This window comes from Pelophylax lessonae (genome assembly GCF_965119305.1).
Source record: "Pelophylax lessonae genome assembly, chromosome: 5".
In the NCBI taxonomy this organism is placed as follows: Eukaryota; Metazoa; Chordata; class Amphibia; order Anura; family Ranidae; genus Pelophylax; species Pelophylax lessonae.
The window spans coordinates 153,077,102-153,096,300 of NC_138772.1; positions in this window are offsets into that span (position 1 = coordinate 153,077,102).

Here is a 19,199-nt window from a genome sequence, read left to right on the forward strand (position 1 = left end):
GAGCCAATAAGGAGAGAGTGGGGGTGGAGCCGAGCTTTGCTCCGAGTTTGAATGGACACACAGAGCAGTGGCTCGGGAGTGAGCCTGCTGGGGTGCCTCAAAGCAAGTAGCTTGCTATGGGGGCACTCAGTAGGAGGGAGGGGCCAGGAACCCGGGAAGAGGAGGATCGGAGCTGCTCTCTACAAAATCACTGCACAGAGCAGGTAAGTATGATATGTTTGTTTTTGTTTTTTTTCTGCCTATCATTCTAAAGCTTTTCATTCAGGTGCATGCTCTCTCAACAGTTTAACCATTTACAGTATTTAAATGTTTAAATTTAAAGTTTACTAGCTAAACACTCAAGCTCACATACTGTAGGTCAGTGCTAAACATTACATCAGATTATCACTTTTCATCTGAGATGGTAACCCAACAATGATTCAAAAGGCATGCCTCAGACAGTTAAGCTGTGTACATATGAATCCTGTCTATTTTTCTTTGTCAGATAAAATGATCTAAATGTATATGAGAAGTCCGCACTAAAATAAAATGCTAAAAGTGTTGAAATAAACTTGGCAGCTGCTGTGTGAATATCAAATACTTTTGATACACTATAATTAATCTATGTGACACAGCACTTGGTGCTATAAATCTATCTAATGTGCAAATATCAAAAATACATTACAAAAATAACATGCTATTGGTGTTAAATTAGTGGTTAACTGCTATAAAAATAACTAAATATGTTATATTTATATGACTTAGTGTTTAGCAGCACTCTACATATAACTGATATGCAGATAAAATAATAATTCAACTAAATATCACTTAAAAATAGTGCAAATAAAATCTAACCATGTGCAAACCCAATGCATATAATGTGCAAATAGGCAAAAAGGTGTGTGCAAATCCAAATATAAGTGGTAACTTTTACTTTATCAGTATTTATTAACTATTTGTAATACAAAAATACAAGAGATATGCCTTGTTCGTTAGATAAAGCAATACTATGAAAAGTAATATTTAAAGACTTGAGTCTTAGAAAGATCCATCAGACAAAGAATAAAACACATATCTCCCAACTGTCCCTGATTTTGAGGGACTGTCCCTCATTTGGAACAAAGTCTCTCTGTCCCTCTTTCCTTCTCGTTTGTCCCTCATTTTGGTCTGATCTATATCATTGTATATAAAATGTACTTTTATTCTTTCAAAAAGTGTTCCCAGTGCTAAACCTTTCATCCAATGTCTAAATTGCTGCATTTATAAATTCCAAAATCCAGTATAAACAAATAGTAGTGGTAAAAAAAAATCACTTTGGGGGTTTACTAATTTTTTGTTTTGTTTTATCTAATTCTCCTTTAAGAGGGCGTGGTAGGGGGTGTGTCCTATGCTAATAGGTATCCCTCATTCCCATCTCAAAAGTATGTCAAACACACTGATCCTTAGCTATCAACAACCTCTTCTGAAAGCATCAAAATTAGAGTAAATAAAAATATACTTGCCCTACAACCCAGCTTCTTCTTGATAGTGCCTTATGGTGAGTGAGGCCATTCCATATTTTACGACAAGGCACTCCTGGATTGTGCTGGAAAGCCAATAGTATTGGAAGTATAGACGTTAATATTTCCAATACTATTGGGTATTTGGTTTAAAGTATGACTCAGAGGGGATTTTGTATCGATATTGTATTGGCATGTAGATGTCCTGATGCTTTTTCTAGCTCTGATGCAGGGGGCACTTTTGAACCTCCAAAAACGTGTTGGCTAATTTTTGCATTATCCCCCTATCTTTTATTGGAATAAAGTTGTATCTGGACCTCTTGGCAGTGGTGTTGGCACTTCAATTTCCATTTTTGTTACATTACACTATAAGGCAAGGAGGCCGTGGAGATTCTCTGGGGTGTAGAAGCTGTCTGCCCAGGAAGCAGATAATTTACATCCATATCAATACTTTAAGATAGCAATACCATTGAGATAATCCTACTGGTCTAGTGCTATTTTTCCTCTTTCTTCAATTGAAGACGATTGTAAAAATGAATAGAAGAAAGGACATATAATTTCATTTTACCTTATTGTAAAATTCATAATTAATACAGGGACCTTTTGTGCACACAGTAACATCAAGACCTAATGTTCTCCCTGTAATACTACACTTTCCTAGAAGGCACATTTGCAATATTCTATGAAGATTAATTACATAAAAAATGTGACAGCTCTCAGAAGATAAAGGAAGTTAAGGAGAAGACAAGTAAATTAAAAAAAAAAAAAAACTTAAATAGTATATTGTTTTTTTAAGAATAAAATGTTCTGTCAATTTTGATTCACTTTGAGTAAATATTTCACCCTTAAGCCTGGATGACTAGAAGCCTTTACAGACATGTATCTTATAGTTAGAATATGAAAGGTTTTCCTTTAAGAATAAGCTATCAAGAATGCTGCAACAATACAGGTTCCTGATATGGTCATATAATGAGATGACACACGGAAACCATTACCTGCAGGGGAGCACAGCAGTGTATATGTAAGTTTATTGCAAAATCTAAGCTTCCAAGCAATAGTGGTGAAGAAATGCAATTTACTGTTTAACAAGAGAAATGTATAAAACTTTGTTTCATTAGATACCATTTTCATCTGTATTTTATCTGTATTCATCTGTATTTTTTGTATCTGTAAATTTACAAATAAACTATAATGACCTTTTTGTTTTAGTAGTTTTTTTTAAGTTTGTAAGCTTTTAATGTATATGTATATGTTTGTATTAAATACTATATATACAATCTTTGTTTCAGAAAGAAACATTTAATACGTGACACATGGTTTCCAAAGCATTATGGAAGAGACAGCGAAATGAGGCCCCCTTCCCTGTGGCTCAGTTTATCTCACTGAAACTTCTGATCGAAGCAATGGATAAGAAATGAGGCTTGGGAGTCAGTTAATGAGCTTTCCACTTATGTGTGTAAATTCTAGCTGGAGCTAGAGAGCCTGAAAACAAATGCCTTTTAAAAAAACTGTATACAGTATATGTCTGAAAATGAGCCTAAAGCTCCACCTGCTTGCTCCAAAAGATACAAAATAATAATATGCAATATTTCATGTTAGAAAAACAAATATATATATATATATATATATATATATATATATACAGTACGGTATCTCACAAAAGTGAGTATACCCCTTATTTTTGTAAATATTTTATTATATCTTTTCATGTGACAACACTGAAGAAATTACACATTGCTACAATGTAAAGTAGTAAGGGTACAGCTTGTATAACAGTGTAAATTTTCTGTCCCCTCAAAATAACTCAACACACAGCCATGGTCTAAACTGCTGGCAACAAAAGTGAGTACACCCCTAAGTGAAAATGTCAAAATTGGGCCCAATTAGCTATTTTCCCTCCCTGGTTTAATGTGACTCGTTAGTGTTACAAGGTTTAAGGTGTGAATGGGGAGCAGGTGTGTTCAATTTAATGTTATCGGTCTCACTCTCTCATACTGGTCACTGAGGATCTGAAAAAAATTGTTGCTCTACATAAAGATTAGGAATCATCAAACTTTTCAAAAGTTCGGTTCGACCAGAACACCCGAACTTCCCGAAAGTTCGGCCCAGATTTCAGAACCCAATTGAAATCAATGGGACCCGAACTTTGGTAATCAAAAAACACCATTTTGAAGCCCTAAAACCCAATAAATGCCCCTAAAAAGTGCCTAGGGTTCTGGGTCATGCCCCAGGGACTATTAACCACACAAAAAAAAAGTTCTTAAAAATTGTCATTTTTGATAGAGAGGCAATTGTTGAAAAAATTATTGAAAAAAAAAATGAGATTTCTTTGGATTTAGTGTCTGGGGGGTCTAAAAGGTGTACCTGTGAAGTTTCAGCTCTATAGCATGTCCAGAACCAGAAAAAAAAGTTTGTTTGTATTTGAATTGCAATAGAACAGGATAGTGGCTCCGCTATTTTCACCGGTTTTGTAGCAGGCGTCTTTGGAGGCAGGCATAACATCAGAACTTCTGTGTAGGGGTATATATACACACACACATGTATGTATATATACACATACACATATATAGGTGTGAAAGTAGCAGAACACTATGCTTGCGCTAATGAAATAATTAACACCCATATGGCTTCTCTCCTTTCACACCTATATGTGTGTATGTGTATAAATACATATAAGTGTGTGTGTATATATACCCCTATACAGAATTTCAGATGTTTTGCCTGCCTCCAAAGACCCCCCAAAAATGCCCAAAAAAAACGCCTGCAGCAAAAACACACCTGGGCGTTTTTGTAGCTGGCGTTTTTTGGGCATTTTTTGGGCGTCTTTGGAGGCAGGCATAACATCTGTACTTCTGTGTAGGGGTATATATACACACACACATGTATGTATACATACACATACACATATATAGGTGTGAAAGTAGCAGAAACCTATGCTTGCGCTAATGAAATAATTAACAGACATATGTCTCCACTCCTATCACACCTATATATGTGTATGTGTATAAATACATATAAGTGTGTGTGTATATATACCCCTATACAGAATTTCAGATGTTTTGCCTGCCTCCAAAGACCCCCAAAAAATGCCCAAAAAAACGCCTGCGCCAAAAAAAAAACGCCCAGGTGTGTTACATAGTTACATAGTTACATAGTAGGTGAGGTTGAATAAAGACAATAGTCCATCTAGTTCAACCTGTGTAGGTGTGTGTGGCTGTAATCATCTCACATACCCCTGAATGTTCTGATCCTTGAGATGTAAGTCTAAGAGTCTTTTGAAAGCCACCATACTTACCGCAGAAACCACCTCTTGTGGTAGAGAATTCCACAATCTTGTTGCCCTAACAGTAAAGAACCCCCCGGGTTGCCTGAGGTTAAAACGCTTCTCCTCTAATCGCATTGTATGCCCTCGAGTCCTCATGCAATCCCTTCGAATGAACAGCTTTTTTTCTAAGCTGGGATCCCCATTAAGATATTTATAAATTGCTATCATGTCCCCCCTCAGATGTCTCTTCTCCAGGGAGAATAAATCGAGCGATTGTAGACGCTCTTCATAGTCAAGGTCCTCCAATCCCCTAATTAGTTTAGTTGCCCTTCTCTGGACTCTCTCCAGCTCCAACACATCCCTCCTGAGGACTGGCGACCAGAACTGGACGGAATACTCCAGATGCGGTCGGACCAGAGTTTTATAAAGTGGAAGGATTATAGTCTTATCTCTGGAATGCATCCCTTTCTTTATGCTTGCTAATGTTCTGCTGGCTTTGGCAGCTGCCGCTTGACATTGCATGCTGTTTCCTAATCTATCATCAACCAAGACTCCCAGATCCTTCTCCATTTTTGATTCCCCCAAGGGCTCCCCTCCTAACGTGTATTGTGTTTTTATGTTTTTAGTCCCCAAGTGCAAAACCTTACACTTCTCCACGTTAAACCTCATTTGCCATGTCGTTGCCCACTCTGTAATTTTGTCCAGGTCATTCTGTAGGATATCTGCTTCATGTTGTGAAGTTATTGCCCTGCCCAATTTTGTGTCATCTGCAAAAACTGATATCGAACTACTGATCCCGACCTCAATGTTGTTTATGAATAAATTGAACAAGGTTGGTCCCAAGACTGAGCCTTGGGGGACCCCGCTTACCACCTCAGACCAGTCGGAGTATGCGCTGTTTATTACTACCCTTTGGACACGCCTTTTAAGCCAGTTCCGTATCCAAGAGCAAACCCTGCTATCGATACCTGCAGACCTTATTTTATAAATTAAGCGCTTGTGGGGAACTGTATCAAACGCCTTAGCGAAATCCAAGTACACCACATCCACTGGTCTCCCCCTATCAAGCTCACAGCTCACCTCCTCGTAGAATGTTAATAGATTGGTTTGACAAGAACGCCCATTTGTAAACCCGTGCTGATTACTGCTGATGATGTTGTTGTCTTTAGCAAACTCTACGATATAGTCCCTTATCATCCCCTCCAGAAGTTTACATACTAATGATGTCAAACTGACAGGCCTATAATTTCCCGGGATATGCCTCTGGCCCTTTTTGAATATTGGAATCACGTTAGCTTTCTTCCAATCCCCTGGTACATCTCCTGTCCTAATACTGTCAGCAAAGATCAGGAACAGTGGTCTCGATATAACTTTACTGAGTTCCTTGAGTACTCTCGGATGTACGCCATCCGGTCCTGGTGATTTGTTTGTGTTAAGTTTATCCAGCCTTTCCCTGATTTCCCCCTCTGTTAGCCATAGTGGCAAGTCCTGTGTATTACTACTAACTATACAGTCATGGTCAGTGTTGCAGGCGTTTTTTTTTGGCATTTTTTGGGGGTCTTTGGAGGCAGGTAAAACATCTGAAATTCTGTATAGGGGTATATATACACACACACTTATATGTATTTATACACATACACATATATAGGTGTTATAACAGAGAAGCCATATGGGTGTTAATTATTTCATTAGCGCAAGCATAGGTTTCTGCTACTTTCACACCTATATATGTGTATATATATATATATATATATATATATATATATACATACATGTGTGTGTGTGTATATACCCCTACACAGAAGTACAGATGTTATGCCTGCCTCCAAAGACGCCCAAAAAATGGCCAAAAAAACACCAGCTACAAAAATGCCCAGGTGTGTTTTTGCAGCAGGCGTTTTTTTTGGGCATTTTTTGGGGGTCTTTGGAGGCAGGCAAAACATCTGAAATTCTGTATAGGGATATATATACACACACACTTATATGTATTTATACACTTACACACATATAGGTGTTATAGGAGCGGAGACATATGCCTGTTAATTATTTCATTAGGGCAAGCATAGGTTTCTGCTACTTTCACACCTATATATGTGTATATATACATACATGTGTGTGTGTATATATACCCCTACACAGAAGTTCAGATGTCATGCCTGACTCCAAACATGTCCTCAAAAAAGCCCTATAAACGCCTGCAACAAAAAGCCGGGTCGGGTGACAGGGGAGAAGCCACTATCCGGTTCTATAAGTGTTCTAAGAGAAACGATCTTTTCTGTATAGCAGTCACCCTGACATGGAAGTGTTTTTGTCACTGCCATAGCAGTCAGAGTCAGTTAACCCTACACTACACTACGGTCCCCTTACACTTAACACTTTCCCTACAGATACTAGATTATTAAATCTAACTATAGTGGAAAATAGTATCCTAACTACACTAGATATCCCTTTCCTCACACTAATAATTGCTAAATGACACTTTTAAGCAGAAGTAACAGAACTGCTTCCACTCTCTCCCACAGCCCTGTATTAAAATGGAAGAGATTTGGCGGGGCTATCTTATATACTGGGGGGCGTATTCACTCATGATTGGCCTCTGGACCCCCTAGTCACTCCAATCACATTCCTAGCATTCTCCTGCCCCCTCAATTGGCTTTTACTGATGGTTCTGGTCCAATCACGGGCTTTTAAAGCCCAGTTCCTGTCCCATTGCATTTTGGTCGGTTCTGGTTGCAGAATTCCGAACTTTTTCAGCAAAAAGTTCGGAATTCGGCCGAACCTCGAACAGTCAATGTTCGGATCGAACCGATGGTCGACCCGAACCGCTCGATAATCCCTAATAAAGATGGCCTAGGCTATGGGAAGATTGCCAAGACCCTGAAACTGAGCTGCAGCACAGTGGCCAAGAGCATACAGCGGTTTAACAAGACAGGTTCCCCTCAGAATAGGCTTCGCCATGGTCGATCAAAGAAGTTGGGTGCATGTGCTCAGCGTCATAGCCAGAGGTTGTCTTTGGGAAATAGACGTATGAGTGCTTCCAGCATTGCTGCAGAGGTTGAAGGGGTGGGGGGTCAGCCTGTCAGTGCTAAGACCATACACCACACACTACTTCAAAAATGGTCTGCATGGCTGTTGTCCCAGAAGGATGCCTCTTCTAAAGATGATGCACAAGAAACCCCACAAACAGTTTTTTGAAGACAAGCAAACTAAGGACTTGGATTACTGGAACCATGTTCTGTGGTCTGATGAGACCAAGATAAACTTATTTGGTTCAGATGGTGTCAAGCATGTGTAGTGGCAACCAGGTGAGAAGTACAAAGACAAGTGTGTCTTGCCTACAGTCAAGCATGGTGGTTGGAGTGTCACGGTCTGGGGCAGCATGACTGCTGCTGGCACTGGGGAGCTACAGTTCATTGAGGGAACCATGAATGCCAACATGTACAGTGACATACGGAAGCAGAGCATAATCCCCTCCCTTGGGAGACTGGGCTGCAGGGCAGTATTCCAACATGATAATGACCCCAAACACACCTCCAAGACGACCTCTGCCTTGCTAAAGAAGCTGAGGGTAAAGGTGATTGACTGGTCGAACATGTTTCCAGACCTAAACCCTTTTGAGCATCTGTGGGGCATCCTCAAATGTAAGGTGTACCAATAAAAACACATTGGGCTACCTTTATTTCGGAGTGGATTACTTCACTTCTAACCATCCTGTTTATGAACTGATTCCTAAATGGATTATGCATGATGGACCTTATATACTTTTATATGTATGGTTTATTCATGCTTTTGAGCTTCACTGTTTGATATATGATCTTTTTGTTTGCGCTACTGATTTTCCTGTACGTGTCTCAGTAGGACAGGTTGGTTATCTTCAGCATTCTAGTTTACTTCTTGAAGTATCAGCAACCAGTAAATTTAAATATACTGAATTTAGGTTAATCCCAATATAAGGTCATTGAGTTATATATAAGCGCAGGGGACCATTACAATATACATTATCAGCCGCATTGTATGGTACAATATTTTATCTATTTTCTTTATCACCCTTGCTGCTATGGAAGTCACTACGTTTCTGAGTTCAAGACAGTTGGACTTAAAGACTATATTTAATCATAATCAGGTCATACAACCAAATGAAGATGTGTCAGATATTTTTAAATCATTATCCTTGACATTGGAAAACAAGGGAGAACTTGGTGGGACATTTCCACTGTTGAGATGTACCTCTCAGAGGGAATTATCAGTAGGGGTTTAAGTTAGGATGTGGCTAGAGTTCTTCCATTTAGCTGGTATGGACTTACAGACTTTTATTTTAAAAAGGAAGAAAAAGAAAAAGATGAAATAATTGAATTATTATTATTATTATAATTAAAGAAATTTAATAGGGACAAATTTATTGTTGGCAAGCCGATGGAGTTAATAGTGTATTACCAATAGTTAAAAACAACATAGAGGGGGAGTTGGTTGCTACGCACTCTAGTATCCCAAATACCCCTATAAGGAATAAACAGACTCATACACCCAAAAAGCCACAGAGCAATCTTCCTAAACAGTGGGAACCCATAAGTGGTACTCCCAATTGGAGGAAGAATGGGAGGAATGTGACCCAAAGTGGTTCGGATACGCAAGAGTGGACGGGTCTACCATGATGAGGGGGTACTGGAAGAGGCTTTGGTAACAACCAAAGAGGAAAGGGGAATTTTAGGGGTAGATCCCATCCCTCCACCAATAGGAATCATTCAGCGATCCGTACTCATGATAATTATTACCAACCTTTAGAAAATTATGAGGAGGTCAGGGGTTATTCCCAAGAAATCCAGAGCCGTCCTTTTTTAGAGAGGGGGAGGGGTCGAGGGCGTCATTGCCCATATCGACTTGGCAACCAGGGCAAGATAAGGAGATCAGGAGAAGATCCAAGACAAGAAGAGGTGTCAGGGCAGGACGTAGAATCAAGTACAAAAAAAAAACACAGGAGGGAATACTAAATCAGGGAATCTTCAATTGAAGTAAGATTGAGTTAACTAAAAATTCTAACACATCCTAAATCAGGGTTTAAAATGTGCACTGAAGCATACCATTAATACATTTAATGTGGACATTGATGCACACAAATATATAAGGAAGCTTAACCTTAAAAAACATTTCTTAAATAATCCAATCACTTCGATTAGCAATGGAGGCCCTGGAGGAATGATTAATAGCGGACTGAGGAATACGTCTATTTTCAATCCTCCAGTGAGGAATAACCATTGCATTGAGGTGTTTCAAAAATCTTGTCCTTGGTGACTTGGAAAAACTGGAACCTAAGAAAATGTCTAATAAGAGTAGTAGACGTATTACATAAGGTTTGGACTTTCTGGAAAACTGAAAGTTATTATCATAAGGCCAGCGGACGGGGGGGGGGGGAGTGGTCATTTTAGATAAAGAATTTTATCACGGACAACTGAAAAATATGTTGGATGACCAGGAAACTTATATGAAATTGCCCCATGATCCTACTTTGACTTTTGAATCTGAATTGAAGTCTCTTATTAACTATGGGTTTTAAAACGCATGTTTTCACCAAAAAAGAAAAAAGTTCCTGACCCCAAGTGTATGTAGAATACCTATCATTTACACACTCCTGAAAATTTATAAGAATGACACATGTCCACCTGCCCGACCCATAGTTAAGTGGATTGGGTCGGTTACGGCAAGATTGGGCCAATACCTTGATAAATTCTTGCAACCAAGTGTAGTGAGTACTAAGGCCTTTCTAAAGGATATGAAGGATCTACTGGTTTCCTTGGATGATGTGATGTGATGTTGAGTGAGGGCTCGTCTGCCTTCTTAGTGACAGCTGACGTGTCCCCACTCTACACCATCATCCAACATGATGATGCCCTTTTAGCACTTAATTGGGCTCTAAATAAAAGAGATGAGGTTCCTTTTGCACAAAAAATATTTATACATAAATCTTTGGACTTCTGTTTATCCCATAATTACTTCTGGTACCAGAACAAGACTAGTGTAGCCATGGGCGCAAAATTTGCCCCCAGCCTTGAAAATATTTTTATGGCAGAATGGGAGGACAAATTTGTATTCAACCAACGGAGATCTGAACTGAAATACCCATTTGAATTCCAATACTAACAATATTAGACTGGAGTTCCATTGGGATACAGAAACCATTCAATTTTTGGATGTTTCTATTTTCAGACAGGAATCAAGGTTTGCTACAAAAGTTTACTTTAAGCCAACCGACAGGAACAGTTACCCATCAATAAAGAGTGGGCATCACCCTGCCTGGTTAAGAAACATACCAAGAGCACAGTTTATGCGGGTGAGGCGTAATTGTTCCTTCAACCATAATTTCCTGATACAGTCAAAATTAATTAAGGATAAATTCCTTCAGAAAGAGTATAAAGAGGAGTCTCTGAAAAGAGAAATTGACACTCTATTGGAGGCACCAAGATCCCAATGTTTAGTAAGTAAAGTAAGATCCCAAAATGAAGGAAAACAATGGAGTTTTTTTATCAGATTTTTCTGAAGATTACAAACAAGTTGAAGTGATCTTCAGTAAACATTGGTACATTCTTCAGATGAATAGAACTTTGGGACTGGTTATTCCTAATAAGCCCTTCTTCATTTATAGAAAGGTACCGTGACGGGTATTAAGGAAGATCTTGGATCCACCCAATACTTCCTTTTTCCCAGGGAGAAAAGGGTTTCATACATGTGGTAGGTGCAAGGCATGTTTCTATGCTAGAACCAATTTAAAAAGATGGGAGGAATTCAATGTACCATCTGTAGGCAAAAGTTTTAGGATTAAACACCTGATGACATGTGACACTACTCATGTGGTGTACGCTTTGATGTGCCTTTGTACTTTAGCCTACATATGTCGCACTAAGCAAACCATTAAAAAGCGAGTGGGAGAGCATGTTACGAATATCCTGAAGGGATTCAAGGACCATAGTGTCTTTGATGACTTCAGGTGATTCCACCAATGGCCCACGAAGCCTATTTTTTTGGGGCATTGAAAGGGTAACTCCGTCTTGGAGAGGTGCGAATTGGATAAGGGAGCTATCCAAATGTGAGACCAAGTGTATCTTTCTCACTCAGGCGCTAGATCCCAAGAGGCCTAATATTGAGCAGGATTTGAACTGCTTCATCAGTGACTATTAATGATAAGTGGTTGCTGACACATTAGTAATTAATTTATCAGTATTGCCTCCTGTAGGTATTTTTTGATGTTGGAACTCACTGAGTGTGCTTAGTGTACCCCTAGAGGCCAAATTAAATATTGTTTGTGATTTGAATTATATGAGTAAGATTTATTTATGATTTAATGAACAATGAAATATACATGTGGTTTTATTGAATTTTTGATTTGATATCTGATGCTATTTTGTGATATGATGAGCTTTTTAAGTGTGCATAACAATTTTTTAGAATGTTATTTGCAATGTTTATTTTAAATTATTTTACTGGATTATGATGTATTATGCTATTTGTACCAAGTATCAGTGGCTTTTGACTTACTAGGTGAGATGCCTATTTGGCTTGTTGCCTTTAATTGCCTTCATACAAGAAAAATTTATGTTTACCCCTGCCTATAAAGGCTGGGGACTGACTCATTACGCTCTTGGGAGTGAACGAGGGGTTAATAGGACGGTTGGATAAATTGCAAATTTTCCGATAATTTTAAATTTTAAGTATATAACTGATACAAAATGGTATGTGACTTGATGCCAATTGATCCTTGGTAAATGACCAAAAATATTTTTAAGGATTATATGAGTGGTATGGGGCATGTTGTTGAGTTAGGCTTTAAATTCTGGATTGCCGGGCCGTACAGTCACTTCCCCCTGTGACGAATTCAGAAATGACGAGCGTGACTATACAGCAACCGGAACAGCCGTAGGCAATGGGCGAGCTTCTCTGAGCGATCTATTACACCAGCGTGGAGAGGGTGAGATCACTAAGGAGATGTCAGAGTGTTCGATTGGCTTACAGTGATTTTATTGGCATTTTATTACTTGATTCTTGTGAGTGTAACATTGAAGTTTTAAATAAAGTGTTACTAGTTAAATGGTATCACACTAGTGGACATTTTTTTTTACATATTTCCAAATCGGATTCCTGGGAGAGAGGAGGAAGCAGCAGCAGTTCCAGTTGATTTCCTGGGCAATCTAGTAAGTGTGTTTGCCTTGTCCATGAGAGTGGAAAAGGCATTGAGCTCTGGTAAGTGGCCAATCCATTGGGAGTGAACTGCACACTGGTGGTGGCGTGTGTGGTGTACCAATAATAACACATTGGGCTACCTTTATTTCGGAGTGGGTTACGTTACTTCTAACCATCCTGTTTATGGACTGATTCCTAAATGGATTATGCATGATGGACTGAATCACCTTATATACTTTTATATGTATGGTTTATTCATGCTTTTGAGCTTCACTGTTTGATATATGATGTTTTTGTTTGCGCTACTGATTTTACTGTACTTTTCTTAGTAGGACAGGTTGGTTATCTTCAGCATTCTGAAACAAGTATTGTTGCTCTACATAAGTATGGCCTAGGCTATAAGAAGATTGCCAAGACCCAGAAACTGAGCTGCAGCACGGTGGAACATACAGTGGATTAACAGGACAGGTTCCACTCAGAACAGGCCATGATCGACTAAAGAGGTTGAATGCACGTGCTCAGCAGAGGTTGTCTTTGGGAAATAGACCTATGAGCACTGCCAGCATTGCTGCAGAGGTTGAACGGGTGGGGGGGTCAGCCTGTCGGTGCTCAGGCCATACGCCACACACTGCATCAAATTGATCTGCATGGCTGATGCATAAGAAAGCCCACAAACAGTTTGCTGAAGATAAGCAGACTAAGGACATGGATTACTGGAACCATGTCCTGTGGTCTGATGAGACCAAGATAAACATTTTTGGTTAAGATGGTGTTAAGCGTGTGTGGGGGCAAGCAGATGAGGAGTACAAAGACAAGTGTTTTGCCTCATGTCAAGCATGGTGGTGGGAGTGTCATGGTCTCGGGCTGCATGAGTGCTGCCAGGACTGGGGAGCTACAGTTTTTTGAAGGAACCATGAATGCCAACATGTACTGTCACATACTGAAGCAGAGCATGATCCCCTCCCTTTGGAGACTGAGCTGCAGGGCAGTATTCCAACATGATAATGACCCCAAACACACCTCCAAGACAACCTCTGCCTTGCTAAAGAAGTTGAGGGTAAAGGTGATTGACTGGTCAAGCATGTCTCCAGACCTAAACCCTTTTGAGCATCTGTGGGGCATCCTCAAATGTAAGGTGTACCAATAAAAACACATTGGGCTACCTTTATTTCGGAGTGGGTTACTTCACTTCTAACCATCCTGTTTATGAACTGACTCCTAAATGGATTATGCATGATGGACCTCATATACTTTTATATGTATGGTTTATTCATGCTTTTGAGCTTCACTGTTTGATATATGATCAGTATTCCAACATGATAACAACCCCAAACACACTTTCAAGACAACTGCTGCCTTGCTAAAGAAGCTGAGATTAAAGGTGATGGACTGGCCAAGCATGTCTCCAGACCTAAACCCTATTGAGCATCTGTGGTGGAAGGTGAAGGAGCGCAAGGTCTCTAACATCCACCAGCTCCATGATGTCGTCATAGAGGGGTGGAAGAGGACTCCAGTGGCAACCTGTGAAGCTCTGGTAAACTTCATGCCCAAGAGGGTTAAGGCAGTGCTGGAAAATAATGGTGGCCCCACAAAATATTGACACTTTGGGCCCAATTTTTACCATTTCACTTAGAGGTGTACTCACTTTTGTTGCCAGCAGTTTAGACATTAATGGCTGTGTGTTGAGTTATTTTAAAGGGGACAGCAGTAGATGCCTCGGTCAGCCTGGCATGGAAAACGGGAAAAAACGCGAGGCACCCGCTACATACATAATCAGATTTTATTTACCATGCTTAGTCACACAATAATTTCCTGCAATTAAATGTATTGCAGCCTCAAAAAAATCCTATAGATACCACCTACTGTATACAATGACTAAAAATAATGCAATGCCACAGTTATTTATGATAAACTGTGGACAGTCTCTGGATGACTGCTGCAAGGTGGATCATGCAATGGCTTTAATGTATTGTATTTTTTTAAGGAAAGACAAGGCAGAATTTTTTTTTTTCAAGTAGATGTAAGTGGAGCACTAAGGTAGACTAAAAACAGGATATTCAAAGTAATGTAGAGATGGTGTGTAATTGTGAAAGAATAGTATTATTAAGAGAAAAAAAAAAATCTCTCCTAAAGAAAGAAATATGCATATCTTTGAAAAACATCATCCACAAATCACTACTTCTACATGTGTAAAAAGCCTACATCAATGTCAGTAAAGTACATAATAAACTTTTTACCCTGGCATTACACAATATATTTACTGTGTTGAGGTATTTTACCTAATTACAGCTTGACAATTAACCATTCAATAAAGAGGGAGGCTGTCAACACTTTATTCAAATAAGAGTACACAGGAAAGAATTCATCATGTGTGCATCGTACTGGAACATAAATAGAATGGAATTCAGATTTCCTTACTTTGTGGTTACCTGGTATTTTTTTGCCTATGATACCTGCACAAATCAGTAACAGATGCTAATCATCATGGTTCTGTTTTATACAAACTAAGTGTACTGTATACTTTCACTTTATTTGTTCATTTAGACTCAAGAGCTGACTCTTGTAAACTATGTAAAAAAATATATATACTGTGTCTATAACAACCAAAAGATTCTAACATTCCTTTTTCTAGTGCATATTACAAGCCAAAATCTAAGCTTGATTGGTTGCTAAGGTCAACAGCCCTGTATCACCATTAGTTGTGTTTCCATTAAATAAGTCTTAGTTAGGCCTCCTTGACTGGCAAAATAATTATTTATTTATTTCTTTGTACTTTGCACAGCTTTGTACTAATCTTTCCCCTACTTTACACAAGATCAGTGGTGTACCTAGGATAGAGAGGTGTGTGTGGGGGGGGGGGGGGGGGGGGTTGGTGCACCTGATGGAGCCAAAGAGCCGAGTTGGGATTCAGAATTCCCCAAAGCATACTTCCCAACTTCTGGAATTAAGAAACAGGGAAACTTCAGGATGGAAAATACACATTGACAGTCAAAAGGCACAAGGCTAAATTGTGCTGAATACTGGGCATGCCTTAGCAGGGGTGTCCAACCTTTTGACCTTTCTGGGTCACATTGGAGGAAGAAGAATTGTCTTGGGCCACGCATAATATACACTAACAATAAGGATAACTGATGAGCAGAAAAAGTCGGGCAGATCACTGATATAGATAACACACCTATCTGAGTAATAAAATTCATTTTTTTGTAATATTTTACATTAATATAAAATATTAAGAAGGCAACATATAATTAGTACAATATTTGTTTTTGATAAGCTAACGTATCAATATCTGGTATGATGTAGTAGCAATTCTCAATAGTTTCTCAAGGTACTCATTAGATATATATTTTTTTTTAACCACTTTACCACCGGAGGATTTTGCTGTCTGACGTCCAGGCCACTTTTTGCCATTCGGCACTGTGCGACTTTAACTGACAATTGCGCGGTCATGCAACGCCGTACCCAAACGGAATTTACGTCCTTTTTTTCTCACAAAAAGAGCTTTCTTTTGGTGGTATTTTATCACCTGTGCGATTTTCATTTTCTGCGATATTAATAAAAAAATCGACAATTTTGAAAAAATAACAATATTTTTCTAATTTGACAGTTAAAAAATATCCAATATATTCAATTTTTGTCATATATTTAGGCCAAAATGTATTTAGCTACATGTCTTTGACAAAAATGAGCGTATTTTTAACCGCTTTAAGACCGGAAGATTTTACCCCATTCCTGACCAGGCCATATTTTGCGATTCGGCACTGCGTTACTTTAACGGACAATTGCGCGGTCATGCAATGCTGTACCCAAATTAAATTTATGTCCTTTTTTTCCCCACAAATAGAGCTTTCTGTTGGTGGTATTTGACCACCTCTGCGACAATTTTGAAAAAATAACAATATTTTTCACATTTTTTTATATGAAATCCCCCCCCCCCCCCCCCCCCAAAAATGTAAAAATCAAATTTTTTTAACATTCTAGGCCAATTTGTTTTCTTCTACATATTTTTGGTAAAAAAAAAATCACAATAAGCGTATTTTGATTGGTTTATCGCAGCTACTAACTAAGGGAAATGTATGTCATTTTTATTGTTTTTTTTTTAACTAGTAATGGTGGCGATCTGGCGGCGATCTGCGATTGTTTTTGCGGGACTGCGACATTGCAGGGAACAGATCGGACCCCTGACTGACATTTTTGACACTTTTGGGGGTACCAGTGACATTACTACAGTAATCAGTGCTATGCATATGCACTGTTATTGTAAAAATGACACTGGCAGGGAAGGGGTTAACTTTTATTGGTGATCAAGGGGTTAATGTATGCCTGGTGCTTACTACCGTGTGTGGGGAGAGGGGACTATGTAATACAGGCACAGATCGCAGGTTCAGCTATGCTGAATCCTGCAATCTGACCCTGTCTGTCACTTAGGAGGTCCGCCCACTTTGTTTACACAAGCGGGCGGATTTCCACAGTCGTTCCCCGGCGATCGGGGAAGAGCAGCGGGGATCACCGCCGCTCCTCCCCTGGCCCGACTCCCGCTGTAACTGAATACAGCGGGAGCGAGCCTCCAGCGGCGCGCGCGTGCCGCCCACAAGGGGAGGGGCCACTTTGCCGCAGTACGGTCAACGTGACCGGTCGGCAAGTGGTTAAACTGTTTGTTTGGGTTTTTCTTTGCAAAGAAAGTGATCAACAAGAACAAGTTACATACCATACACAAACTAGGATTTTATAGTTAACTTCTGGTGTCTCTTATGCCTCAAATGGGTCAATATATTGCACAAGAGAAAAGAAAAAAAAAAGGAGAGCGATTTACATATATTTTCTCAGCATATGAGAATCTCAGAAGTAGTACCATTCCTGGAATAATTAGACATAAAACATGAAACTAACAAAACTATGAAATTAGACATTGTTCACGTGTTTAAAAATAACAGAGTATACATTTTGGTGCATTAAAGAATTCAGCACTAAAGTCAGGTTCAAAATTAAGTAAAATAAACACTTTATCGAAAGATATGAGTAACCCACTCCTCTGCTCACATATTAATGGTACATATTAGGTTTCAGGCATTGCACATGTGTCAAAGAGCTCTATCCATGGTCCTCAAATTTTTCCAAATTTGTGAGGGCAGCCCCTTGCTTCATAGGTGATTTTGTAAATTGGCAAGCCTTGGTTAATTACCATATTTTTCGCCGTATAAGACGCACTTTTTCTTCCCCAAAACTGAGGGGGGGGGGGGGAGTTGGTGCGTCTTATACGACAAATACACATTTTGCCTGCATTAAAACTGCCCCTAACTTTGTGTGGTGCTTGCTTGCAGTCCTCTTTGTATGCTGTGTGTGCTGCAGGCTGTATTTGTTGCATGTACTGCGGGCTGTGGAGACTTCTCTGACCCTGCACGGCCAGGCTGTGTGTGTTCGGGCTTCCCTCTCCCTCCTATAGCGTGCCTTGTCCCCCCCCCCCCCTCCGACAGTCTGCCCGGGCACCATGTCAACGCTGAGCTTACCGGTATCCATCAGTGCGGGCTGTGCCTCCTCATGTCTCCCCGGGCTACACGTCTGCCCCTCCTGCTCCATACGTTCCCACTTGATTTGATGCCCATGATTGATGGGCAGAAGAATTGATCCGCCAAAGCTCTGCCCCCCCCCGTATCCCGGGGAGAAGACACCGTCCTCCCTAGTCCCTACCTCATACTGCTGCTCCTGCTCCGCCCCCATTTCGCCTACTAATTGAATGCCCATGATTGATGGGCAGAAGAATGGCTCCACAAGCTCCGCCCCCAAATCACGGGGAGAAGACACACCGCCTTCCCTACGTCATACTGTTGCTTCTGAATAGATGACAGGCAGCGTGTGGTGTGTGTGAGAAAGTGTTCAGGCGGACCAACTACAGGGTAAATGAAATGCAAAATGTGCATACACACCCACACACACCTATGGTCTAAGGTGTACTTTTAATAAACAGAGAAAAGCTGTGATCCTCAGGATCACGACTGATCTCTGATGAGTTACCGTTTAGTTAGCTGAGATGAGGAGCAGAGAACATGTTCTTCTCTTCTCATCACAGTACATGACCGTTCTGTCACAAACGGCCAGTTTAGAAAAGTGAGATCTGAAGATCTCGCAGCCGTTATTCTGAAATATCTCCATTCCAGATTCTCCAGCTCAGAGGTGGAGAATCAGGGGGAGAAGCTGGTGTGATTAGAGGAAGAAGACTTCTTTCTTCCGATATATCAGCACCAGTGGGTTCAAAATAAAAAAAAAAAATACATATGTATATATGGTAT